The sequence below is a fragment of the Lissotriton helveticus genome, chromosome 8 (genome assembly GCF_964261635.1).
Source record: "Lissotriton helveticus chromosome 8, aLisHel1.1, whole genome shotgun sequence".
Taxonomy (NCBI): Eukaryota; Metazoa; Chordata; class Amphibia; order Caudata; family Salamandridae; genus Lissotriton; species Lissotriton helveticus.
In genome coordinates, this window is record NC_136069.1 from 1,705,423,138 (window position 1) to 1,705,449,990 (window position 26,853).

At 44.4% G+C, this 26,853-nt stretch overlaps 1 long non-coding RNA gene across 3 annotated transcripts in view; it reads right to left on the bottom strand.

The window, feature by feature from the left end:
- Positions 1-26,853, bottom strand: part of LOC144773648 (uncharacterized) — a 207,661-nt gene that overhangs the window by 79,572 nt on the left and 101,236 nt on the right. Inside the window, exons 1-2 of one of the 3 annotated variants that reach the window (XR_013600042.1) lie at positions 17,821-18,092; positions 7,321-7,416 (exon numbers count right to left, since the gene is read on the bottom strand). This is a non-coding gene — a long non-coding RNA (uncharacterized LOC144773648). Of the gene's footprint in view, positions 1-7,320; positions 7,417-17,820; positions 18,093-26,853 lie in introns of those variants that run through there. The other 2 variants (XR_013600041.1, XR_013600043.1) reach the window with 2 other exon arrangements.

The following is a 26,853-nucleotide window of genomic DNA, read 5'->3' on the forward strand; positions in this document are numbered from 1 at the left end:
TGGCCTGTTATTCCTCAACCAAAATATCACTTTGTTTTTAAGCTCCTGTTGGCCTTCGATTGTTACCACTGTTAATTCTGGAACCCCAGTTAATACCACCATGTAGGGTGCCGCCTCTGGTGGTAGGTCTATTATTTGCTGGTGTGTCATTAGAGGCTTGGCAGGAATAGGCTTCCGAGGAGCGTTGGTCTGAGAGTTATCTGTTATTTTCGCCTGCCTGTCCAGTCTTACTTCCCTGTGGCTAGGATGTCCCTCATCTATTGTCAGGGGGACCGAGATGTTCTTGGCTGGTGCTATTGACAGGTTGTTACTGGGTAGTTTATCAGCTGATGTTATCCCTGTTGGTGTCTTACATTTATGTCGGGTGTGTCTAGCTTTTGCGAGTTCATTAATTGACTCTGTGTTAGTTGCTATTGCCTTTTCAATATTCCCCAATTGTTCAGCCCTTCTTTTGGTTCGCTCTACTAATGGTAATATTAGTGATTTGACAAATTTCTCAATACTCCCCATTAATTCACCAGGGGCTCCTGAATAATTTAGGCATTTTGCACATTTCTGTGACTATAGTTTGCCCCCCCGCGCTTTCTTTTTTTAATTATTTGTCCATGACCTATTGTTTTGATGTTAGTTTCCCTAAACGAGGAATCCCTAGAGGATGTTGTGAATGATTGCTCCTCTGATACGATCTCTACTGGTGGATCAGTGGGTGAGTCGTTTATATGTGGGGGCGTTAGAGGTGTTTGATCTTGTGATTGAGATGGAATACTAATGTCAGCGTTTAGGGTTTTATCGGAAATCTGGGCCGATGGAGTGGTTGCTGACCGAATTTTACCCAGAGATGAACGTTTTTTAATACAAATGTTCCGAGGATAGACGCTTTTCCGTGAATTCAATCTCGCGTTCGAGCACGGGAGCAGCCCTAGTAATAAAAAGATCAAGAGTCCCCCTAACAGAGCCTCCCACCAAGGATTTCCTGGGTTTACTACGGCATCCACTCCTCTTCCTATAGTCTTTTGTCTAAGAGCTAAGCAAATAGGAAGGATGAATGTCAAAACCAGACAAGACTGTAGTAGATTGGTTTAAGCGCAATGTTGTAATACAATACAATACTGTCAATGGCTAGACCGATAGTTAAAAGATCAGTAAATAGACTATGGTCTTACTTTGAAAGTCTCGAAGTCAATGTCAGGGGGGTGACCCAGCCCAGCCTCGACCGGCCCCGGATGGCCCGCCCTTTGCCCGGGCTTAGCCCGGCTGGTCCCGCGCGCGTCCCGCGACGCGGAGGGAGCTACGATGTTTTTAGCGCCTCCGGGCGCGGAAGTGGGTGTGGGTGGGCGGGGAGGAGCCACCAGGGATTCTGGGGTTTGTAGTCCCCCCGCTCAGCGGCCGCTTGGTGGAACTGGCGGCGGCGGGGGGGGGGCAGAAATCAAGGTCACCAGGCGCTTACAGCGCGAAGACAGGCTGCTTCCAGGAGGTTTTGGCTGCAAGCAGGGCTACAATATCGGTCAAGACACTTTGGTAATGGCTCCCCGTGGTCATGCTTCGGTACGGTTGAGAAAACTAAAAACAAGCAGTGGCAAAGTCAATAGGTTTGACCTTTGCAAACTGGTGAGATGTTTATGTTTTATTACAGTAAGAATATGACACCAGGAAATACTGCTTCAACACAGCACAATAAACTGGAGTACAATTTTAATAGAGCAGAGGGGGTCCTTTCAGCAAGCAACTGTACATAAGACAGACATAGAAATTACACCTGGGTGACATTTTAATTATGCTGAAATATTCAAAGTAATTTCACATTACTCTGTGATGTGAAATTACTGGAAATTAAGCGATTATGTCCACTTGTATAATTTTGCATAATCTTGAGCAAAAATGCCTACACAAGAGTACAGGGGATGGCTGGCCGCTGCCCTTCCTGTTCTGTTGCATTTAGCGCTATTTTCTTCGCGCAAATTGCATCATTGGGTCCATTTTGGAAACGAGGGTGCATTTTGTGCTACAAAAATAGAACTAAATGCAGGGTTAAGAACTAAAACAAGTAAGTGGAGAGGCAAACTAAATAATGACAGAAAGTGTCGATACAACAAAACACAACTGATGTCCTTCGTAGATTTATAAAAAGTCCAGATTTAATAAAGCTTCTTGATACGATGATACAAGTGAACAGCCAATATTCTCAAAATAGGATGACCAATGAAAACAGCCAAGAAACAGCCAACGCGTTTAGCCCGAAGTGGGCTTCCTCAGGGCAAAGATTTCTCAAATAAGTAACAGTCACAGTAGTTGGCAAAGGTAAAAGTACGTAGAAAAAGTGAAATCTTATTCATATACGTGTCCTATATAAATAAAGCATAAAAAGAACACCAGACAATGAAGGAACCAGACGCAGATTCATACAAGAATTTCTTCAAGAAAAATGCTGAGTTAGCTAAGTTTACTGCCACACGTAGTTGTGATTGCGTAATTGAGTTATATGCTGCAATATGTAACACGTCCAATGAGTATTAGTTGCAAAACTCCCCATTCCTTCCGTACAATATTCACCCTCGCTTCCTGGCAACCGGGGTGACATTTTAATTATGCTGAAATATTCAAAGTTATTTCAGTAATATCACATTACTCTGTGATGTGAAATTACTGGAAATTAAGCGATTATGTCCACTTGCATAATTTTGCATAATCTTGAGCAAAAATGCCTACAAGAGCAAAGGGGATGCCTGGCCGCTGCTCTTCCTGTTCTGTTGCATTTAGCGCTATTTTCTCAGCGCAAAATGCATCATTGGGTCCATTTTGGAAATCGCACTAAAGGCAGGGTTAAGAAATTCACGTGAGTCCGAATAATTTAGCTGTAACTTGCCATAATGACGCTATTGCAAACTATGCGTGTTACACTCACTCCTAATAGAAACCCTTTTCACCTGTAATTCACCGTAATTTAGAACATTAATGTTGAGTGAACATAAACTTGTGTAATGGTTCATTTTTCTTTTTTATGTTGTTTTCACGGACTTGGGGGCATATTTTCAAGGTCCTATTGCCACAAGAATGTCACTTTATTCGACGTTCCTGTGGCGATACAAAAAACCAGTGCTAAGCTACTTAACATAGCTAAATGCTGTCTTGTAAATAAAGCACCCTTTCACGCCATATTCAGCGTGAAATGGGTGGTCAATGAGTGTTGTGGTTGGATTCCTGCCGCAACACCCATTGATTTTGACACTGCCCCATATTTACAAGGGTGGCGTAGATATAGGGCAGCGCCAAAATTAAGACCAAAAAAACCCGGTTTTAACATGGCGCAACAAGGAGACATGCTTTATTTCGCCTCGTATTTGCTGTTTTTATATGTGCTGCATGTTGCAGTACACATTAAAACAGCAAAACAGCAAAACACCATGCATGATTGTTTATGTGCAGGAAGGTGTCCCTTCCTGCACATAAACAATCATTTAAAAAACAAGCATTTGCAATGCAATATGTCTCGCATTTACACGCTTTTGAACTATTGGCATTGTAATTGACAATGCCTTTTATTTATGTTTTGGTTTTTAAAACATAAAAGGCATTGGGGCCAATTCACAGAACTAATATGAGATAAAATCCTAAACTTACTACTTTTGGTATTCACTGAAGGCATTTAGTAGTAGTAAAGTTAGGACTCCTAACTGTGTGACCATTTTTTGTACATGCGGGATTCAATGTTCAGAGTGAGATCTTGTGCTTAAGACTGATTAGGTTGAAATGCGTGTGTCTCTCATCTTCAACATGGAAGAAATTAAGTAAATCATGTGTGTGTGTGTATGTGCACATGTGTGTGTTTTGAGTGTGTGCAAGTGGTGTATGTGTGTGCAGGCGTGTGTGTGTGTGGACGTGTGCTTTTTTATTTTCTGATTTTTTTCATTGCATGAAGGCGACGTAACTTCTAACACTGTCTCTCGGACACAACTAATGATATGTTTCAAATACCCAGTCCCCTCTATGTTTCACAAGTGTGGCACCTCCTTACAAGACATCATGAATCACGTTATGTAAACAATGAAACAGGATAAATCAAGCCACTAATGGAGGCTATATTTAATGCATTGTTGCATATTGATTTATATTGGTGGGGTTGACCATTTTCTTAACTATGTTTTATGTAACTGTCCCTTTTCTTTATCAATACGTACACTAGGTGCAACATTTATGAAAGTGTTGCGTTGCCCTTGCATCGCGCAATGTAACGCAACAGTAATGCAAAACTAAAGTCAGATTTACCGAGCCACGCATGGCCCCCTTGCACGTCCCTGTGGGGTTCGGTAAATCTGGAGTGACGCAAGACAGCAGAAGCCGCAGCATCCATTACTCCGCCCATGGAGGTGTTCCATGGGTGGAGTCACATCCGCCATGAATTTAGGCGCAGTCCCACATTTACCATGAGTGTTCGACCTGGAAAGTACACCCGTGCAAGGAGAGGACAGGAATGCACCATATAATGTTAGATATGGGGCATTCCTGCCCTCCCTTTTAGGCGGTGCAGCGCCGCAAAGTAGCTGCGGCGTTGCCTGAAAAATGTAATAATTTCGTTCTTGAGTGGAGTGGCATCAATTATTGTGATGTCATCAGGCTCAAGGTCATGTTGCATCACTTTCTGGGATTCAAAGTCATATAATATCACTTCCTGTGATATCATTGATCTCAAAGGGTGTGTGATGTCAATTCCTGTCATATCATTGTTGTCAAAGGGTGTGTGATGTCACTTCCTGTTTTATCATTGATGTCAAAAGGGTGGGTGATGTCACTTCCTGTGATATCATTATTGTCAAAAGGGTGTGTGATGTCACTTCCTGTGCTATCATTGATGTCAAAGGTTGTGTGATGTCGCTTTCAGTAACCCTGGTATTTCAGGGGATCACCGTCCAGGGCGGCCCTGTTTATCAGAACTGACCACGCGCCTAGCAACGGACGGATATTTGATCTGATGGTCGGTGTGTGGAGCTGGGATTTATTTAGGGCACTAAAGCCATAAATGGTGACCTCGAGGCTGTGGAGCCGGAGGGAAGCTGTAGGCATTACCTACACCCACCCTTGTCTCCGCAGTGGTGGGGTTGGGACTGCAGAGTGAGATCTTGTGCTTAAGACTGATTAGGTTGAAATGCGTGTGTCTCTCATCTTCAACATGGAAGAAATTAAGTAAATCATGTGTGTGTGTGTATGTGCGCATGTGTGTGTTTTGAGTGTGTGCGGGTGGTGTATGTGTGTGCAGGCGTGTGTGTGGGGATGTGTGCTTTTTTATTTTCTGATTTTTTTCATTGCATGAAGGCGACGTAACTTCTAACACTGTCTCTCGGACACAACTAATGATATGTTTCAAATACCCAGTCCCCTCTATGTTTCACAAGTGTGGCACCTCCTTACAAGACATCATAAATCACGTTATGTAAACAATGAAACAGGATAAATCAAGCCACTAATGGAGGCTATATTTAATGCATTGTTACATATTGATTTATATTGGTGGGGTTGACCATTTTCTTAACTATGTTTTATGTAACTCTCCCTTTTATTTATCAATACATACACTAGGTGCAACATTTATCAAAGTGTTGCGTTGCCCTTGCATCGCGCAATGTAACGCAACAGTATAGCAAAACTAAAGTCAGATTTACCGAGCCACGCATGGCCCCCTTGCACGTCCCTGTGGGGTTCGGTAAATCTGGAGTGACGCAAGACAGCAGAAGCCGCAGCGTCCATTACTCCGCCCATGGAGGTGTTCCATGGGTGGAGTCACATCCGCCATGAATTTAGGCGCAGTCCCACATTTACCATGAGTGTTCGACCTGGAAAGTACACCCGTGCAAGGAGAGGACAGGAATGCACCATATAATGTTGTCAAAGGGTGTGTGATGTCACTTCCTGTGCTATCATTGATGTCAAAGGTTGTGTGATGTCGCTTTCAGTAACCCTGGTATTTCAGGGGATCACCGTCCAGTGTAGCCCTGTTTATCAGAACTGACCACGCGCCTAGCAACGGACGGATATTTGATCTGATGGTCGGTGTGTGGAGCTGGGATTTTTTTAGGGCACTAAAGCCATAAATGGTGACCTCGAGGCTGTGGAGCCGGAGGGGAGCTGTAGGCATTACCTACACCCACCCTTGTCTCAGCAGTGGTGGGTTTGGGACTGCAGCCTTACATGTGCCTTCTCCACACTTCCTTCTGTGCAGTCAGTCTTTCATTAGATTGAGATGCTGCGGACACAAGACGGGGGTGAACCGGGGGGAGGGACCCCCCCCTCTATATTTAGAGCAGTGACTCCCTTCCTTCCCCCTACTTGAGGCAAAAGAATCAGGGAAGTGTCCCCGGTGCCCTGGCAGGGTGGCTGCGTTGATGGAATGACGCTGTACTGCTTGGATGTAATGACGCTGTACGTGTGTAAGCTGGCCTCAGGGCGCTTTAAACCCAGCCCACTGGGAGCAGCCTCTGCATGTGCACCAGAGGTCCCGCGGGGGCTGCTTATGAACATTCACTCATTCACCTCCTAATGAATACCTTGTTATCTCTCTAAACACAATTTAAAGGTGTGATACCAACTTCAACACATCTCTTTAAGATCAGTGTGGCTTTCAGCTGTATGAGGCATACCACCAATTGACATTTGGAAAAACCTACACGTGATTTATAAAATCGTAAAGCAAACCAAAAAATTATTATTATTTTTTTTTATTTCTTTGGGGATTCTGCTAAAATGTTGTTTATTTTAATTTGGCTGATTTCATAATATATATTGGGATGTCCCTGTCTAAGACCTCATTGTGATTTAAATATGCTAACTTGTCCCATTGCTATATTTCCCAGGACTTGTGTCCAGTGTTAATGTAGTTATATGTGTCGGTGCTTTTGAATCCAGAAGCACCTGTAGTCTGGTTTGCTTTGAACTGCCAACAAACATTACCTGACTTAAATAGTAATATTGCCCTTCATATACACAACAAATAAAATAAATATACAAATAAGACTATACCGTAGTTATATATTAATGCACACTATAAACAAAATATGTACAACTCACACATGTTTAATCATCTTAGCAAACGCTGTGTGTCCAGTGATCAGTCTCATGATAGCTCATCACATCACATGCCTCCATTTTAGTAGGAGACACTGGTGCATTAAAGCTTTATTGCTTCAGATAAAGTCTCAAGGCAGCATCACAGCCCAGTGTGGGACCCTCACTACCCTTGGGAGGAGGGGTTCCACCATGGCAGGACCACAAGACTTGCTGCCAGCCTTTTCTTCTGAAGTTGGCCATTTCCTATCACGCGTCAATACTTACTTGGTTCGCACTGATGTCCACAGCCATTGCTTACGCAGGTCTGACCCTTAGGACAAACTCCTCCTGGTTCACACATTTCAGCGCACAGTCCTACACCTAGAAAAGAGAAATACGGCACTATGAATAGACATTATTAACATGTTAAAAACCTGTGAGTGCCCCATTCTGTCACCATAGTAATGAAATAGCATCTTATTGCCGGAAGATGTTTATGAGTAATGGCAGGCGAGAGTCGATACGCCATTCCCTCAGAGCCTTGAACCTTCACTGACTTTTCTCAACACCGAAATCCAAATCCCACCTGCCTCATTCTGAATTCACCCCCTAGAGAGAAACCCTCCCTTGGTATGTTCCAGACTCAAATATGAACAACAAGTCACCAAAATGGCGGCTGTACAAGAAGTGACATCATCTTTGCTTTGGGACTCATGACATCAGATGTCTCGCTGGACTCTTAGGCCCTAAGCATGAAGTAGTCTCCTACTTGATGCAGAAGGGACAAGAGAAGGACAAACGGATCGAATTATATAAGGTAAACTGTGCTCAGAAAGACAGTGTCCTTTCCATTCAGGTCTCTGGTGTCCTGACCTCAGAGCAGGGACAGCAAGGCTGGTGGCAGGGTTTAAAAGGCTAATGCAGAGGTAGAAGCACCTGCCTCTGATTGGTGACTGGGAGCTCAGATCAGATGATGCCCCCCTCGTATGGACAGCTGGGCAGGGCGTTCACCTCAAGCTCCCTACGACTCATCTCCCCGCTATGCAGCACGCTGGGTCCTGCCATGCGATCACCAGGTATTGAGCTCTTGCTAAAAGACACAAGTTGCAGCGACCTAATACCAGCGTTGAGGAAAAGCGATGGCGATTGGTGGAACGCAGGAATTCATCTCTGCATTTGGTAATTACTGGGGCCACATTTCAGACCCTTGTTTGTTGTCACTCTCCTACTTTAGACACATCAGCCATATGTAAATCAGTCTTGATTCTGGAACAGTCTACCCTGTACTGCCAGGCCAGGTCCACCTCAGAGGAAATGCAAGAAAACCCAGACCAGTTTCGACCTGTGTTGGCTTCATAATGGGATGGTTTAAAGGTCATCGTGAACCTATGGTTCAAGGTTCAAAGCCACTTTATTCGGATAACATCATATCCATAAAAGCACAGCTACTCAGCAGGTTAAATGTTTACAAATAAGAGAGTCATAGTAAAATCCATTTGCAACATACAGTATACAATAATCTTTCAAATTTGTGCAAAAATACATGAATAAATAATATAGAATCTCAAAGAATGGACGTCAACTGATGTGCTCGAACAGCAATTCTCAAAAAACTGCATGAGCGAAAAACTAGCTTTTCGTTATCCAGGGAAAGTAACCTCAGGTAAGCGTTTTCCAGACTAATCGGTGACATTTTTTTTTAAAATACGGGGTTAAAAGCCACTTAATATACTTTTAAATAGTATTTACAGAAAAACAAAAAATGTAAGATAGATTGTCCACTCTAACCGTCACATGGGCAAGGAAGGTGGTCATGGCCAGAGTGGTGACCAAGGGGAAAACATAAAACAAATTTGATAGTGCCTGCCCTTAGGCGAAATAAAAGGCTCTCCTCCCAATGGCTCATAGACAGGGTAAGGTAGTTAGCCAGCGGATGCACGGGATGTTCAATGGCCATATAGCTATGGACAAGGGATTTTTTTTGTTCCTTTTCAATCCTTTCCACTCTTTATCATGAATAGAGGGCACTCCTGAGCTCATTTGTATTCATAGTCACTGCTGTGCTAGGATTTAGGAAGATTCTTCCCTTGTTAACGCTGCATAGGCTCTGAAACGCCCCTGCTAGCCAAGGGATGTCTTTCCCTTTCTCACATTCAATACAATCACTAATGATCTCTCTCGTTAGGGATGCGGCCTGGTATTTCCAAACAGATAACCAAAAGAGGGCAGGGCGGGTCTTAATAACATTTTCTATAAAATTTAGGTTGAGGTCCCTATGGCAAACATATAGGGGTGTGAAGATTGGGACGCCTAGTAGCTTTCTGCTAAATCTATTCTCTTCCTGTTGGATACAGGGGCTCTTGGCGATGCCCTAAACCTCAGTGCCATACGTAGCTGTTGGCAGGCATTGTACTTAAAAAAAAAAAATGTAAATTGCTAAAATGTCACCTGATATCTTTGGGCTTGGAAAACTGAGAATTGAGTTGGAGGCCTTTGAGAGCTTGCTCCTGGAGTGAGCCATGTGCTCAGTCCAGGAGCCGTTCGCAGCAAAGACCACCCCGAGATATGGAAAGGTGCTAGTGCTCATCAACTTCTGATTGCCCACAGACATAAAACTAAGTTGGCGTTTCCTGCGACCAGACGACATTAGAAAAGATTTTTTTAAGTTAGTACATAGGCCCAAGCTATCCATGTGGTTGACAAAACCATGCACTAAGGTGGGAAAGGAATTCGGAGTGCGGCCCATAAGGACCGCGTCATCCGCATAGAGTAGCACCGGGAGCGTTTTCCCATTGATTTTTGGGACGTCTTCGGTCAATGATTTTAATGTTTTAACCAGTGAGTTAATACGATGGGTAGTGAATGAATGTAGAGGGGTATTCTTGAATGTAATGTGCTATGTGAGAATGTGGAGGGGTGTGCATCAACGTGAAGGGGTATGTGTGAATGTAAGTCATTGAGCATGAATCGGAGGGTGTACACATGAATGTGGGAGGACATGTTAGATTGTCTAAAGATACAAATAGATCTGAAGGCCCATATGGAAGTGTGAAGGGGTGTTTATGAATGGGAAGGACTAGCAATGAATGTGAAAGGGGTAATTTTGAATGTTAAGTTTTATGCACAAGTACGAAATGTTATGAATAAATATTCAGACATCTGTGTGAATGTGAAGGGGTATGATCTATATCTATACAGTACGAAATGTTATGAATAAATATTCAGACATCTGTGTGAATGTGAAGGGGTATGATCTATATCTATACTAATATAATAAAGAGAGAGCCCAAACCTTTGAGGCGGGTAATCTCAGGAACCACAGCACCAATCACAACACCCAATACAGCGTTGGAAAGGGCAGTTGCAGCAGAAGGACATAGGCTATGCAGACGCTCACCATATACATTTAAAAGGTAAAAGAACTGTGTCAGCAAAGTAATCTCTTGTGGGCGTGTCTGCGTTGTGCTGTGGGCGTGTGCTGTCCACCCTGCTCCCTTTGTTTGCTTTTTAAACAGTGCCATGTTGCAGACGGGCATGTATGTCTGCAACATGTACACACATGCACAATTAAGGGGTGCAACAGGGTGTCAAAGTGACACCCTGCCACCCTTCAATGTTTCCCCCTATTACCGAGTCGGTATTTACCGATTCGGTAACTGACATTCATTCCTATGGGCCTACAGGCCCATAGGAATGAATGTCAATTACCGAATCGGTAAATACTGATTCGGTAATTACCGAATCATACTGATTCGGTAATGAAATCGGTAAAATGACCTAAATCCCGATTGCCAGTTCTTAAATACCAAATCGGTATGATTCGGTATTTGTGGGATTACCTACATCTGGCCCTAATTCTTTTAAATTGCATTATTTATATTATTTTTATTTATTATTTAATTTTATTACCCTTTACACCCTAAAAACTAATCCCACCCTGCTCCCTTTAAATACCCCTGCACCCCATAATCATAACCCACCCTTACTCCTTAAAATACCCCAACACCCTTAAACACTAACCCATCTTAACCCTATAAATATACCCTGTACCCCAAAACCCAAACCTACCCCTGAACCCTAAAAATAACCCTGTACCCCAAAACCCAAACCTACCCTCGATCCCTAAAATACCCCTGTACCCCAAAACCCAAACCTAGCTCTGAACCCTTAAAATACCCCTGTACCCCAAATCTATATCTGAACCCTTAAAATACCCAAACACCCCAAAACATATACCTCAGTACCCCAAAACATATACCCCTATACCCATACTTATCTTATCCAAACATTAAAAAAAAACATGCTTTTACCATTCATGCATTTACAACGAATTTCATTGTAAATGTATGCGTGGTAAAAGCATATAAAATGTAATGCCATGCGTTATAATGGCATTGCGGAGTCATGGTACTTTCGGAATGAAAGTATGCGGAGTGATGGTATGCGGAAAGAAAGTTGCGGAATAATGGGTGTTTACCCTCCCCCGGTAAGTACATTGGTGTCACGGCGGCCCACATCTCCAGCAACATACTCATATTTTTTCACCACCGATTTGAAAAATGCACAGGTCTCTCTCATTGATGGCCAGCACCGACACACTTTTCTTGTAATACTTTATTCGAAAAATATATCATAAAAGTACAAGCATACAAGACTACATAAAACAATATATCAAGTATTACGATTCCATTTCAATTAAGATGTCATTACTAAAAAGACGATTTAAAAATGAAGGGGGGACATTATTAAAATATCTTTCTTAAAATGGGTCTGGACAGGCATTTGGTAGCAGCTTGGACCTAATAAACCAGGCACTTGCCAGATATTTAGCGACCCCACAAACAATATACATAGAAGAAGTGTTGGTTAAAATAATACGCAAAGCTGATCTGTGGTCCCTAACTCCTAGCTCCCTACATACAGGTTTCAACCATTTTGCTCTGGCCTGCTTATAAGCGATACATGCAAACAAAAAGTGGCCAAGGGATTCTTCCGGGCATGAACAACCTGGGCATTTTAAGCCAAGCTCCTTCCTGGCCTTCCACCCTTCCTTGAATTTATTGAGGGGGAGGGTACCGTATCTTAATTTCAGAAACAGGATTCTATCACGTGAAGTCTGAATGAAGTCCAAAAATGGCTCTAATTTTCTGAAGGGCTTATGTTCAAGGAAATTATTCGTCAGGGGTCCCCAGTTTGGGTTCTTTAGTTCCTTGGCCTCTATCCAATCCCAATATAGTTTTTTAACGGTTTGTTTAGGTGGGGGGGATTGCGAGGCCCAGGACTCACCCAAACCTATAGACTCCACCAACTTCTTTAAATTGTTAAGCCATTTTATTTTGTTGGATACATTCAAACTAATTAGCACATCCAGCACTAGAGCATAATTTGCTAGTTCAGGGGTCCTTCTGAGACGCACCCAAAATAATAAGGGGCGAATTTGGACTAAGTCAGAAATTGATCTTTTACCCATGTCGAAGAAAAGTGGTTTCAAAGGAGTCGGGAAGCGAGACTATATCTCTCATAAACTTATTCTCTGCAACTACCAATGCCTTAGTGTTCTCCGCACCCCACAGTTCAGAGCCATAGACTGCTGAAGCTAAAGCTTTCCCCTCATAAACTGCCAGGGCGGGGGCTATTGGTCTACTAATAGAGAGGCGCTGATTCTTTAATATCGCTCCAGAGACCCTTTTAAGATTTAAAACCATTTTGGATAAGTGGGAGTCCCATCTCATATTATTGCAGAGCCTGACCCCGAGGTAGTCGAATTCATCCACCACCTCTAGAGGGGTTCCATCCAGAGAGAGGTTAGCCTTCCTGAGCTTTCTATTAGCAGACAATACCATCAGCTTCGTTTTTGTGGTATTAACCGTTAGTCCACGGTCTTTACAGAAAACACAGAAGCGGTCGAGCAATTTTTGCAGACCCATAGGGGTTTTGGACATCAGGAGGGTATCGTCTGCTAAGAGGAGTGTAGGTGTTTTCTCGCCGGCGAAGACGGGGGCATCCGCTGGGTCCTCCCGCAAATGGTCTACCACCCCATTTATAAAGAGGGAGAACAGTGTCGGAGCCCTCACACATCCCTGCCGCACCCCTCTATTGACTGGCACCCTCCCTGTCAATTGGCCCTGGCTCACCCAGTGAATCCTTGCGTAATTGTCTTCGTGAAGTTTGATGATAAACTGCAACAGATAACCAGGGAATCCCATGTCAAGTAAGACCGCCCAGAGTTTGGCACGTGGAATAACATCGAATGCTGTTTTCAAGTCTATGAAAGCCAGGTACAAACTACCCTTGGTGATTGATACTGACTTCCAATAGACTGCACAGAACCGAAAGACCTGGTCCATTGCACCGACATTACGCCTGAATCCCGCCTGAAAGTGGGACAAAATGTCATCTTCTATAAGCCATGACTCTGTTCGATTTATGATGACCCTACCAACTACCTTTTGGATGGTATCTATTAAACTTATTGGTCTGTAGTTGGCAGGGACCTCTCTATCACCTTTCTTATATATGGTGATAGCATCCGCACCCTTCCAGGATTCGGGGACAGGATGACCGTGCTGGATTAAGTTCATTAAGCATGCTATGAAGTCTGCCCATAGTTTGGGATCGTGCAGTAGCAGGTCCCCCGGTAAGCCATCTGGACCAGCCGCCTTCCCTGGTAGTATTTTTGAAATGGCATCCTGAACTTCTCGCTGGGAAAACGGCTCTTCCTTGGTACCTATCTTCATGCAGGGCTTGCCTTGGAGTTCAATAACTGGAGATGTTGTTTGACCTTTAGCACTATCCTCATAATATAAGTTTAAAAAATGGGAGTACCATTGTTGTTCAGTAATATGATTTAAAATTGGCTCTACCCCCCTTCTATCAAGAGCATTAATCAATTTCCAGAAAATAATAGAGTGTTTCCCACAGGCTGCGGCCTTGAGCTGCTGCCAGTGCTCCTCCTCCCAGTCTTTCTTAGCTGATATTATACTTCTGCGGTACTCCTGTCTGGCTAATCGCACTGCTAGGGGATCCTTACTTTTTATAGCTAGGGAGATAGCTTTCCTTTTTTTCCTACAATTTGCGGTGTACCAGGGGTTGCTCTTAAGGGATTCTTGATTTAGCGTAGAAATCCCCTGGGACCTCTTGCAGAAAAATTCACCTAATTTGTCTGTTAGATTTTTATAGGAGGCTGGCAGGTTAAGTCCGGGAGGATTAGGTGTTACTAGGGACACGGCTGCAAGACTGCGGGTTTCAGCTAAAACTAGCTCTTTGATACTATTAAGTTTCTCCTCTTCGCACTTGATCACATTCCATTTTAATTTCAGATTACAATTAGTGGGAAAAACCTCTTTAGTAATCATCTCTGGATTTCCACTTATGCTGATCCCATTTGCCCAGTGAATTTCCATACATAATGGATTATGATCACTATCTGAAGATTGCCTAACATCCATGTCAACTAAGTCTGACCATGATTGTGTGTCCAGAAGGTTATAATCAATTCGAGATGGGCAGCCTAACCTATTATAGGTCATTGCCCCATCACGATCTGAAGAAGTCCGTCCATTAAGAGCCCGTAGGTTGTGTTCTAAAGCCAGTGCATTCAACTGGATTGCTCTGGCTGTCCATTTCTTAATTGGTGCAAGCACTAGGGGAGGTATAGTCTGTCTCCAATCCTCTGCGTTAAAACCCAATACTTCTTCGTCGTCCAGGGGTACAAAGGTACAATTAAAGTCCCCCCCTACTAGTATTTTGGATCTGCGTTAAAACCCAATACTTCTTTGTCGTCCAGGGGTTCAAAGGTACAATTAAAGTCCCCCCCTTCTAGTATTTTGGATCTAGGTGGAAGATCTGATAACCTCCTATCTAGCAACTCTATTATTGGCGAAACTATTCCGGCTTGAAGGCCTCTAGCATAAACACAAAACAGTTCAGAAGTGATACCCCCAGGCTGGCTCTTTAGGGAGATATGCAGAATATCATTAGAATCAATTTTATGGGTGGTAACAACACAATTCAAATTCACCTTTACCCAAATGAGCAGGCCACCAGACGGGCGACCTTTCCCCACTGTGACTGCAGGAAAAAAAAAGGTTGAGTACCCATTTTTGTATTGCGGGGACAGGCACCAGTTTTCTTGGAACATACAAATATGAAAAGTGTTAATGAAATCATTCCAATCGGGGTTAACAAGGTTTTTTTTTAATTCTGCTATGTTACATGACAAGATATTAATGGAAATAGGGGCTACCGATGGTTCCTTGATTGTAACTAAAGTACTGAGTTCCATTTCTCCTAAACCTAGACTTGTTGTTCCCAAACTGGCTATACCATCCATGGCGAATTTAGATCCTTCCCCTGGGGTGACATTTACGTTTAGACACACCTCCCGCCACAAGTTCTAGAATTGCGAACTTTAGAGCTGGGGAGCTACGTTCGAATCTCGGCATCAGCTCAACATCCTGTGATTCCAGGCAAATCGCTTTGTCTCCCCGTGCCTACCACAAATGAATGTACTCTTCTGTAATGTAAATTGTGCTCATGCCATGTTGTCGAGTTCGCGCTATATAATATTGCAAGGAAAAATAAAGTAGGGAAACTCGAGTTCACACACTACTGAACGCGCACTCTGTGTGAATGAGAAAGGAAATGTTTGAATGTGAAGGGGTATATGTGAACGTGAATGAAATGTGTAAATGGGAAAGGTGATGTGTGAGTGGGAAAGGGTAAATGTGAATGTGAAGGGGTATATGTGAACATGAATGAAATGTGTAAATGGGAAAGATGATGTGTGAGTGGGAAAGGGTAAATGTGAATGTGAAGGGGTGTATGTGAACATGAATGAAATGTGTAAATGGGAAAGATGATGTGTGAGTGGGAAAGGGTAAATGTGAATGTGAAGGGGTATATGTGAACGTGAATGAAATGTGTAAATGGGAAAGGTGATGTGTGAGTGGGAAAGGGTAAATGTGAATGTGAAGGGGTATATGTGAACGTGAATGAAATGTGTAAATGGGAAAGGTGATGTGTGAGTGGGAAAGGGTAAATGTGAATGTGAAGGGGTATATGTGAACATGAATGAAATGTGTAAATGGGAAAGATGATGTGTGAGTGGGAAAGGGTAAATGTGAATGTGAAGGGGTATATGTGAACGCGAATGAAATGTGTAAATGGGAAAGATGATGTGTGAGTGGGAAAGGGTAAATGTGAATGTGAAGGGGTATATGTGAACGCGAATGAAATGTGTAAATGGGAAAGATGATGTGTGAGTGGGAAAGGGTAAATGTGAAAGTGAAACAGTATATGTGAATGCAAAGCGGCACGTGATGTATGAACGTGTATGTGTGAATGTGATGGGGCATGCATAATAGTGAATAAGTTGGTTTGAATATGACAGGGCTTATTTGATAGTGTAGGGTGGGTCTAAATGTGAAAGGGTATGGGGAACGGGTATATTTGAATCAGAGTGATATGCGTGGATGGGTAATTTTGAATATGAATTACCCCCGGCCCCCTCCAGCCCTGAAACTACTCCGACCTCCCAGCCCTGAAAACTAGTGCCGACCCAAACTACAGCCCAGGCCCACTTACCTCACTGTGGATCTCTTCCTGCGCGGTCTCCCTGCTTCCTTCTCCAGCAGCTAGACGGCGCACTGCGGTTTAGCTTGCGGAGATGGAACACGTGTGGTTAAGACTGCGGTGCTCCGACTGTTTCCCGTCTGCGGCTTCATTGAGAATCTCCTTAACCCTCTCCATGCAGTGCCGGTCCTAGGCCTTCTGAGGCCCCGGGCGAAAGGGAAGATGTGAGGCCCTGGGCAGCTGCCCATACCGCCCATGGCTAGGACCGGCCCTGTCTCCATGCGTCGGACGGCCCCGGCCGCCTGACGTCACAGTGGGGTTTACAAATAAGAGAGTCATAGTAAAATCCATTAACAACACAGTATACAATAATCTTTCAAATTCGTGCAAAACTACATGAATAAATATAGAAACTCAAAGATTGGACGTGTGCGGTGGACGGCCGGGGGCCGTCCTAACCCTGCCCACTCATTAATTCACCAGAACTGCGGCGGAATTGTTAAACCTCCTCTATTCAAGCGTCCAGCCTAAAGGATTCAAATCTTTACGTTTTGTGGCCATGGCCTGGAACAAGTTCCCCGCGAGACTGAGGCACACGTTCCTAGAACCCCCTTTTCGGGAAACAGCTGAAGGCATGGCTTTTTTTCGGCCCCTGGCCCTATCTGCCACTCTCTCAAGTGAAGAACCCAGGGCTTTAAATGGGATGAAAAACCTGGGGGGTCACCTGTCATGACGTCATGCTGTAACCTCTCCATTAGTGAGAAGAGCAGTGTGAGCAGCGCACATCGTTGTGCCGCTGCCACTGCAGTCAGTCTGTGCCAGGGCACAAAACGGAGCCCGACAGAGACCCGTTTCGAGGCCCCCTTTAAAAAACTGCCGGTGCTCAGACCCGGTGAGACCCGGCCCTCTTAAAGCCCTGGACGAACCCTCAAAGGCCCCCAGAGCCCTCGCCTCTGCTTTACTCAAAAGTACTTCCTCTGACGTTGTATACCGCCTAGCGCCAAGGGGCTCCCTTGGGAGGGACAGCAGCGCTTTATGAAGCCCTAATTCAATGAAATACCCCTCCCTGCCCCTCGCTGTTTCCCAGCACTTGTCCCCGGTGTTCATGTATGTTCCTGTGCCTTGAATGCAGCTGCCCCTGCAGTCTGGGGCCTCTCGAGCTGCCAGCAAACACCCCCGGACCTCAAAGGTCACCTTGGTTCGGGCTCTTACCTGGTGGCGCTGAGAACACGTCCCCGGCCCAGAGGGCGAGCAGAGCGAGGAGCAGGAGCAGGGAGCCGGCGACCTTCATGCTTCTGGAGTCGGCGGGAGTGAGCCCGGCAGCTGAGCCCCGATGGCTTTTATACACCCTTGGGTGACACACCCTGCAGTGTGGGTGACGCCTGTCCAGAGGCAGTGCCTGAGTGACGTCACCCAGGGCCAGGTGAAGCAAGAGTTACACTTCCCAGCATCACTGACTAATCCCCATTGTTAGTTCAGGGTTTCCTTATTTATTCAAGTGTTCCTGTTGCATTAGAAGTGCCGCGTCTTACCTGACGCCGCGTGTGATCCTCGGCCGCTGCTCACCCGCGTGTGCTTTGTAACCTGTCCCTCTCATGCGGGTTCTTCCGGGACCTTCCTAGCACAGATGAACATTCTCTGGAGAGAAGCCCAGTGTCGACGCCATGTTACATTTCTTCTTTTAATCGTTTTAATCCATCGAAGGTTCTAGCCTTGACCCCCCCCCCCTCACCCCCATGTTTTTTTATATCCCTCTCAGCTTCTTTGCATTCGATGTAAACATTGGTTACAAATCCGGCACTGAAATCTTGCAACCGGTGTGTCATTTTCCAAACTGACCTTTATATGAATAGGTCAGTTAAAAACATGTTGAGTGACAGGAGACTGCAGAACCACGAGCCCCATGAATATTGATTGTCCGGGACCCAATTTACAACCCCCTGAGGCTGGCTCGGAATACAGGGACGGCGGCCTGCGAGGGACACAGACCACCATGGCTGGGTTTGCATTTCTAAAGCAGGCCTCGTCCTTCAGAGGAGCGGGAAAGCTTAAAAAACAAAGAGATGTTATAGTTAGGTGAAAATGTCAGTTAAAACCTACAGCATTAAACAAACAAACCCACTGAAACCCACCAGTTATAGTAACTATACCTCGCGCCGGCCACGCCCTGCTAATGACCTCACATGTTGTATCAGTTATTTGTATTTATTATTTTGAAGGTTTTATATAGCGCAAACATGACCCTTGCGGGTATCAGAGCGCTTTACAAGTGAGGTAATTAAACAAAAGAGACAATGTACAAAAGGAACAGAGTATTTCCAAATAATGTCTTGTCTCTGGCTGGTGGTTCCCAGAGTCCGATACAATGTTCAAGTGAATTTCGTCACGAGAAGAGATTTGACTTTTTTCTGAAGGAGGCAGTTGAGGGGTTAAGTCTCGTTTCTGGGGGTAGCGCCTTCAAGATCCTTGGAGCAAATCCAGAGAAGGCGCCAGGGGTTATAGGTTTTCTTCTTGGCAAATCTTTGAGGCTTTAGAAGAAGGTTGCTGGCGCTCCTGGATGATCTGTTTCCACACGAAAGCTCCAGTTTCTGCCGGATACCGCAGGGTGTTGTGATGTACGGCTTTATGCGTCATGCAGGTGGTTTTTAATTGAATTCTTGCTTCGAAGGGTAGCCAATTGAGCGCTTTGAAGTCCGGGGAGATGTGGCTATTTGTTTTGGAGCCTGTTATGAGCCTGGCCGCTGAGTTGAGAGATACTCTTAGGGGGGCTGTTGTAGATCTTGGGTGTCCACAGAGAGTTGCTCTACCATATCCTAATCTGGGAATTACTCGTGCTCGGACTGCCGGCCTGAAGTCATTCACTGGGAGGAAGGGTTTTAATTTTCTCAGAGTGCTCATCTGAAAGTTTGCTCCTTTTGCTGCGGCACTGATATGTTTTTGCCTGTTTAGGTCACTGTCCAGAGTTACTCCCAGTGATTTTGCTGCATCGATTAGAAGAGGTTGGCAATTGAGCGCTGTAAGTTGTTTAAGCCATTCCTGTATGGTGGCTGGTTGGTTAGGTGGGGTGATTAGTAAGAATTCAGTTTTGAGGGCGTTTAGTTTGAGGTGGTTTTCAGTCAACCATGACTGAGTCTTTTGTAAAGTTAGATTGAGAGATTTGATGTCATCCGGAGAATTTATCTTTAAGTATAGTTGCGTGTCGTCTGCGTACATGTGAAAGTGAATATTTGATGAGTCGAGAATCTCATTGCGCGGCTCCGTGAATAGGTTAAACAGTGTAGGTGAGAGGGAGGAGCCCTGCGGGACTCCTAATGTGACTGGGACGGTCGTGGACAGAGAGATTGGTTGACCTTGAACCTTTGGGATCTATTCGGGAGGAAATAGGTAAACCAATTTAGTACTGACCCTGATAAGCCCATTATGTACTGCAAGAGATCTAGAAGATTATCATGTTTGACGGTGTCAAAGGTCGTAGATAAGTCAAGCAGGATAAGTAGGCAGGTTTCGTTTTGGTCTGGGATTCTTAGTCCGTCATCTACTATGTGGGTCATAGCCGATTCAGTACTATGCCGTGCCCGGAAGTCAGATTGGAATTTATTGAGCAGGTGGAAATTGGTGATGTGGTTGTCTAACTGGCTGAGAACACATTTTTTAGGAGTTTAGCTAGAGTTGGGATGTTGGAAACTGGTTGGTAGTTATTTAGGTCCGTGGGGTCAGCTGTCGTTTTTTTGAGGATGGGCGAAACTTGTCCTGATTTGAGAATTTCAGGAACATTTCTTGGACTAAGGAGACATTGATAAGCAAAATTCATGACGAGATTAAGGGTCTTCCAGCGGTCCCAGGAACGAGGTAGGATGCAGAAAGTTTGTGAGTTTCAGCACTACTCTTCCTTGAATGCTTCTGACCAGTTACCTTCAGGCTGTTCCATGACGGAGCCCGGCAGAAGGTACTTCTTGGAACTTGGAAGTGTGGGTTGTGTCTGCCGACTGCAGAGGATGAGTACCTCTAGCACTAGGGAGTTCTGGTGAAGCACTTGGGCTGCAGATGGGTTCACCTTCCTTTTGGAACCGGCCCTCTGGTCCTGGATGAGTCGTTGTCCGGCCTTTGCAAAGAGTCAGCCACAGGTGCAGTACTTCGCATCTCTCTTTATGGAGTCCTGACAGTGCAGACACTCTTGTCTCTTCTTTTTCCTTGTTCTTGAGAGCGGATGTGCGGTTCTGGTGTAGGCTCCTTAAATCCTGGATTTAGAGGCCGTTTGAGGGTGTGAAGGTCAGTGGCCAGGGGACTGTTGACCCTGCGGAAAATTTGCCCCCTGAGGTGACCACAGAATGGTGGTTGTATGTCATCAAACTACCCAGAACCCATTATTTTGAGGTAAATCCAAGATGCATAGGCCATCTTTGGCTGTACATTCCAGCTGGTCAAACCTAGAGTTGTGGGCATCCTTAGAGGAGTGTACGCCTCCTGACTACCTAATTTTCCCAGTATAAATACAAAAAGACCGAGTCTGCAAAGGCACCTCTCTTCAGGCTATACAAAATAAGTGGAGGTCGGGATTCACAATCTTTAGTTCCCATATAAGCCTCTCTTTACTGTTATGAGGTTGTAACCTCCCGCTTTTTGCATTCAATTTTTAAAAAAACAGACATTTTTACAGATGGCAGTTACCACATTTTTACCCCTGACCAACATACAGGAGGATTGCTGTGAATGGTGCATACAACGTAAGCATCACATTAAAAAAATGGCAAGATGACCCCTCACGTGCGCACCACCAATGGATGGATGTCATTGCAACACGGTCTTTACACCGCGATACCTTTACGATGCGGTCATCAAAACGCAAGTTGTTACAACGACTTGCGCTAGAGGTGCTGGACTTAGGAATAGTATAATTTACTATTCCAACTCCAGCCCACGTAACAGTTGGGAAGGTGTTGGAATAGTAAATCATACTATTCCTTAGTATATAGCGCCATCCAGCGCAAGTCGTTGTAACGACTTGCGTTGTGATGACTGCATTGTAAAGGTATTGCGTTGTTAATTCCGCGTTGTAATGGTTGTCTCCCACCACCAATTGATCTCGCTGGTTGGTCCTCACCAGCTGTGCCAACTTTTATCACCATAGGTAGCCATCTTGCCTTAAAGAATAATAATAGTGTCCAAAACCAAAAAAACAAAATAAGGTGGTGTGTAAAGAGTGAGGTGAATAAGTGAATCACATCCCACAATGCGATCATGTGAATCTAAAATTGAACAAAGTTGCATTTAACTCAATATCAACTTTATTATTTACTGTGCACTTTTATTCAAAATTAAAAACTACTACTAAAATGAAGTATTCTATGTAGAGAGTCCGGGGAATCCCCAATGGGTAGTCAGAGGAACCAACAGATAATACCAACTCTCTTTTTATTGTAGTGTGGGCGAGCGGTTAGGCTTATCAGAAGGATGTGTTAGGCTCTTGTTGTACTCACAGATGCAATAAATGAGACACTCACTCAAGAATAAATACGAGGCCAATTTGTAAAAATGCTATCGCTTTTAATATAATTTTTAAGACAAAGTACACAGTTCTAAGTTAAGTACTTTCGGAGATACGATTTTGCAAAGTTCAATAAATATATCACTTCTATATGCTATTACGCACCATAGGAATCAATGGGGAAAATGCAGGAAAATATATAGAAATTCAGGTGATGCTTTCATGAAGTTCACCATTTTGTTTTAGGTTGATGTCAGGCCCAGGTCCAAATTCCCAGCAGGAGAAGTTCGGGAGCATCCCGGATCGTCTGGGAGTAGAGTGTTGAGGTCTTGAAAGCTGATGCGCAAAGACGAAGGAGGCCACTTGAAAATACACTGCACAGAGGGACATTCAGGCAAGTCCAGCAGTTCTCCTTAGAGGGAGGAGGTTGGAAGGGCCTAGCAACCTTGGGAGCATGGCTGGTTGGTTGGTGCTGTGGTCGGTGGGGCCAGGTGAAGAGCGACAAGTTCAGCCAGGCTTCGTGCATCTTGAGGTCCTCGCGGTCAACAGCAGGCAACTTGGGGAGGTTATCTCGGGACAGCCGGGCCATCAGGAATGTAGTCTCACATGTCTTGATGTCCCTCCACAGGTGCTTACTTCTGGTGTTTCGGGAGTCCAGAGCGGACTCTTCTCTTGGTGTTTGCTGTGCAGGTATGGTACCCCAGGTATTAGTATGCCATGGCCCGTAGGTCCTGGTGTCTCCAAACTTGGTGGGGAGATAAATATGACCCTCCAGAGCTGGTGTACCTTCTTCTGCTTCTGTGCTGCATTGAGGTCGACAGTCAGCAGCAAGTCGACAAACCAGACTTCACAGGATCAGTGCCTGAGGTGTGCAGAGAAGTGATACCTTCACTCCATGTCAGCTTTGCTGTCATTTCTTGAAGGTTGGGGTTGCTCTAGGGTACTTGGCATCCTCTATGGTTCCAGGACAACACATCAGCATCCATTGTTGAGTCCTGCAAGTAGCAGGCAGGGTTTGGCGTCTTTTTCTTTCTGCAGTAGGGCCTAATTTCTCGTGCAGTCGGTCTTGTTTGTCCTGGTCTTCTCTTGTCTGTTGAATATGATGTTCAGGTCTAGGGGTGGCATCTAAATACTGAATTTAGGGGAGTTATACTTGGGGACAGGTAGTAGCAAATGGACTGCCTACCTTTAGGGTGTCCACAGCCTCTAGTGACCACTTCCTAAGGGAAGTGGCACTACCCTAGCCCTGATAGGATATTTTCCCACCATCCCAAGATGGTGGAATTTCAAGAGCGGGGTTCACATCGCCTGCCCCGCCCTAGGGGTTGTGGAGGCAAAGTGGGGACACTCATCCTAATCTTACTAATTTGCCTACCTTTCCTCCTGCCAAAGTGGAGCAGGAAAGGGTGCTTGGTTCCCCCAGTATCTGGAGGTTCCTGGGCTGGATTTCAAAGGTGCCTTCGCCTTCGAAGCTTCCCACCCAAGAAGGCCATCCTGTCCAGGAGGAAGTGTGAAGCACCTTCACCTAGAACAGGGTTTGTCCTCGTCCTCTGAGAGTGCTGGCTCTAACCCCGTGAGGTCAAAAACATGTCTGGTAGTGGCAGGCTGACAAAAACAAGTCAGGAACCATGCCAGTGCTTGGCAGGTTTTCAGGGGACCCTCAAAAAAGGGTCTCCTTTGTGAATTTAATAATAAAGCCCACACTGTCATCAGTGAGGATTTGTTAAGACAAGATGTTTGGTACCAAACAGCTTAGGAATTAGTTAAGCCACCATGTACTTTTTATGGCTTCCACATGCACTTACAACATTCCAGAGTAGACTGGACATTCTAGCGGCATATCTGCTCATGCGGATATACCCACACATAGGATACAGTGCACCCGGCCTTAGGGCTAAAGGCTTGCAGTAGAGGTGACTTACCTATATCTTACACAGTGGGTGGATCGCGTGACACACAGGGCCGTGTGCCATGTCGACTCTTCAGATTTCTCTGCACAAGACACACGCCCTGTCATGGCAGAGAGCATAGCCGTGGTGAGTGGTCTCTGAGGTGGCACAGCCAGTGCTGCAGCCCCAGAGGAACCTCTTCAATACCCACACCGTAGGGCTTACATGGGTACCTGAAATTGTGCCTGTTGTGGTTCAGTTTTTGGAAAGAGATCTGGCACTGGTAACCTGGTTACTAGGGACATTTTCAGAACCTTCCGCTTCAATATTTTATCATACACAGACAATACTCCGCTATTAATCTCGTTATACAAAAATATGGCTAAAACGTAATATTCTTTTTCTGCCAGTATGAATGCAATCACTGGCTGGATGATGGAAGATTCCCTCCAGCTAAACGATGCAAAAACTGAGATTATGCGGTTTGGGAACGCCCAACAACTTTGGACACTTGACAGGTGGCCCCCAGAGCTTGGTATGGCGCCCTCACCCAAATTAGTAGTAAAGAATCTGGAAATCTAATTGGATCAATCTCTAACTATGAAAGAACAAGTTCTGGTGGCAACCACAGGCTCATGCGTACACATGATGCATCTGCTAAAAAGCGCTTTTCCTCTACTACCATGCACAGCAAGGAAAACCTTAGTTCAGGCATTGGTTATCAGCCGTCTGCACTACGGCAATGCTCTCCTGGTCTCAGCAAATGAGACCTTACTATCTAAACTTCAGGTGAGATTCAACACCGTGCCACGTCTCATTTGGAATGTCCATTCTGGAAGGGCATCCTCCCCTCTCCTATATGCTTTACATTGGCTACTGGTGACAGAATTATCTTTAAGATCTGCTGCTTAACCTACAAAGCTTTATATCTATCGTCTAAGATCTCTCGCTACTCTCCCCCTGACAATTAAAATCTTGTGACAGAGCTTTGGTCCCTAGGCGCAGAAAGTCCCGGTCAGGAGGCAGGTCATTTTCTTCTCTTGCCCCTTTCTATTGGAATACGTTTCTGCTCCAAATGCGAATCTGTGAAGACCACCCCCAATTCAGGAAATGGCTCAAGACTACCCAATTCCAAAAGTAGTATTCTCCCTCTGTTACCGTGATACATGCACCTCCAAGATATCCCTTCTGGGATGATGCGTGAACGAAATAAATTAAAATAACATAACATAACATTACCCAGTGTACTTACAGTTCAAAATCACATCAGACATCAGGCAATAAGTGGTGGCTAACCATGTCAAAGAGATACTTCCCTACAGTTACACGCCAATTGACTTGTATGTTAACAGCGTAATGCCTAATAAAAAAAGCATAGCTTTACCTGTATTCAAGAGAAACATTTGTTGGAGATCTTTGGTAGTATAATGTACCAAATGCTCCCAAAAACGAAGAACTTCTTTTTGGAAACTAGAAAAACGTGATCTTTGGCAGGATAATGGATAAAATGTTCTATAAGAATTAAAAACAACTTTTGAACACTGGAGACACAAAAACCCTAATTTGTAGGTCTTGCCCATCGGACAGTGCCAGCTGTCTATGAAGGACCTATTGTGGGTTTATCAAGACATTATAGCAGACTTACAACACATTGCTTACCACTGCTTTACTTTATTGCCACTCTCAGTTGCTTGCATCTTATTTAATGTCTTTCCTTCCTCTTCTTGTGTTTGTCCTTTCCATGGAGCATCAGCTTTCTGCCATTCTTTTGATTGGCTAAATTGGTCATCCTCTTAGAGAATTGCCTCTTTATCCTCCTTTTGATTTGCTAAGTTTGTTAATTTGCCAGAGCATTGCCTTCTAACCATCCTTTTGATTGGCTGTGTTTGTCACTGTCAATCAAATAGAGCCCTACCTAGTCAAAAAGCATCAAAATAATAGACCAATAGGAGGGGTCTGATATATCATCATCAGTCTAGATACCCTGAATGTGTAAAATAACACTATTGCCCAGGTCAAGATGCATAAACTTGTAAACAAGAATAAAAGTAAACATAAACACAGGCCACTACTCACTGCAACCAAAAAATTTAAGTGAGAGCAGAGAGAGTGCCTCACGGTCGAATCACCCAAGGGGGTTCCCGGCTAACAATCACCGGTATACTCACTTCTCATCATCGGTCACTCTCTCTTTGTGAAGAAAAACGAAAGAAGAAAGTACACAAAGACATTCAAATGTGCACACATGAGAATAGTGACATGTAAACCAACAGTGAACAAATACCAACACTTATTGTGAAACTATGTATAAATATACCATGACCCCATAGAAAATGAACCACAAGAATCGGTTCGACAAAAAAAGGATAACATTTAGGTGGGGTTTGCTAGCTGTATTTCTAGTGCTGCATATCCTCCCAATTAAAAAATGGTTAATAATATACCATCATTGTTTATTTAGAGCCGACATGTTTCGTTGCTCCATTTTCAGCAACTTCCTCAAGGCAAAGATGGGGTTCTCTATTCTCAGTCTTCACACCTTATTAATTAAGGAACTGTGTAAATATAAAAATAAAAAACAGAGCGCAGCAGTGAAAGTACTGCAGTGTACTATCCTTCAGCCGAAGGTTTCTATTCAAGGCACATCACAACAAATTAAAACCACACATTAAATTTATCATGGACGGTTATTTACCTTATGATCGCCCGGTCATCACGTACCAGCAATCATGCAAACGGACCCCGTGTCACGTGATCACGTGTCCTCCAAGGGCTCGGAGTATGTCGAGCCACCTAGATGGAATCAATACGACAATGGAATGATGCAGGAAGCGTCTGAAATTACATCTATAGCCCTCTGCAGTCTACTGA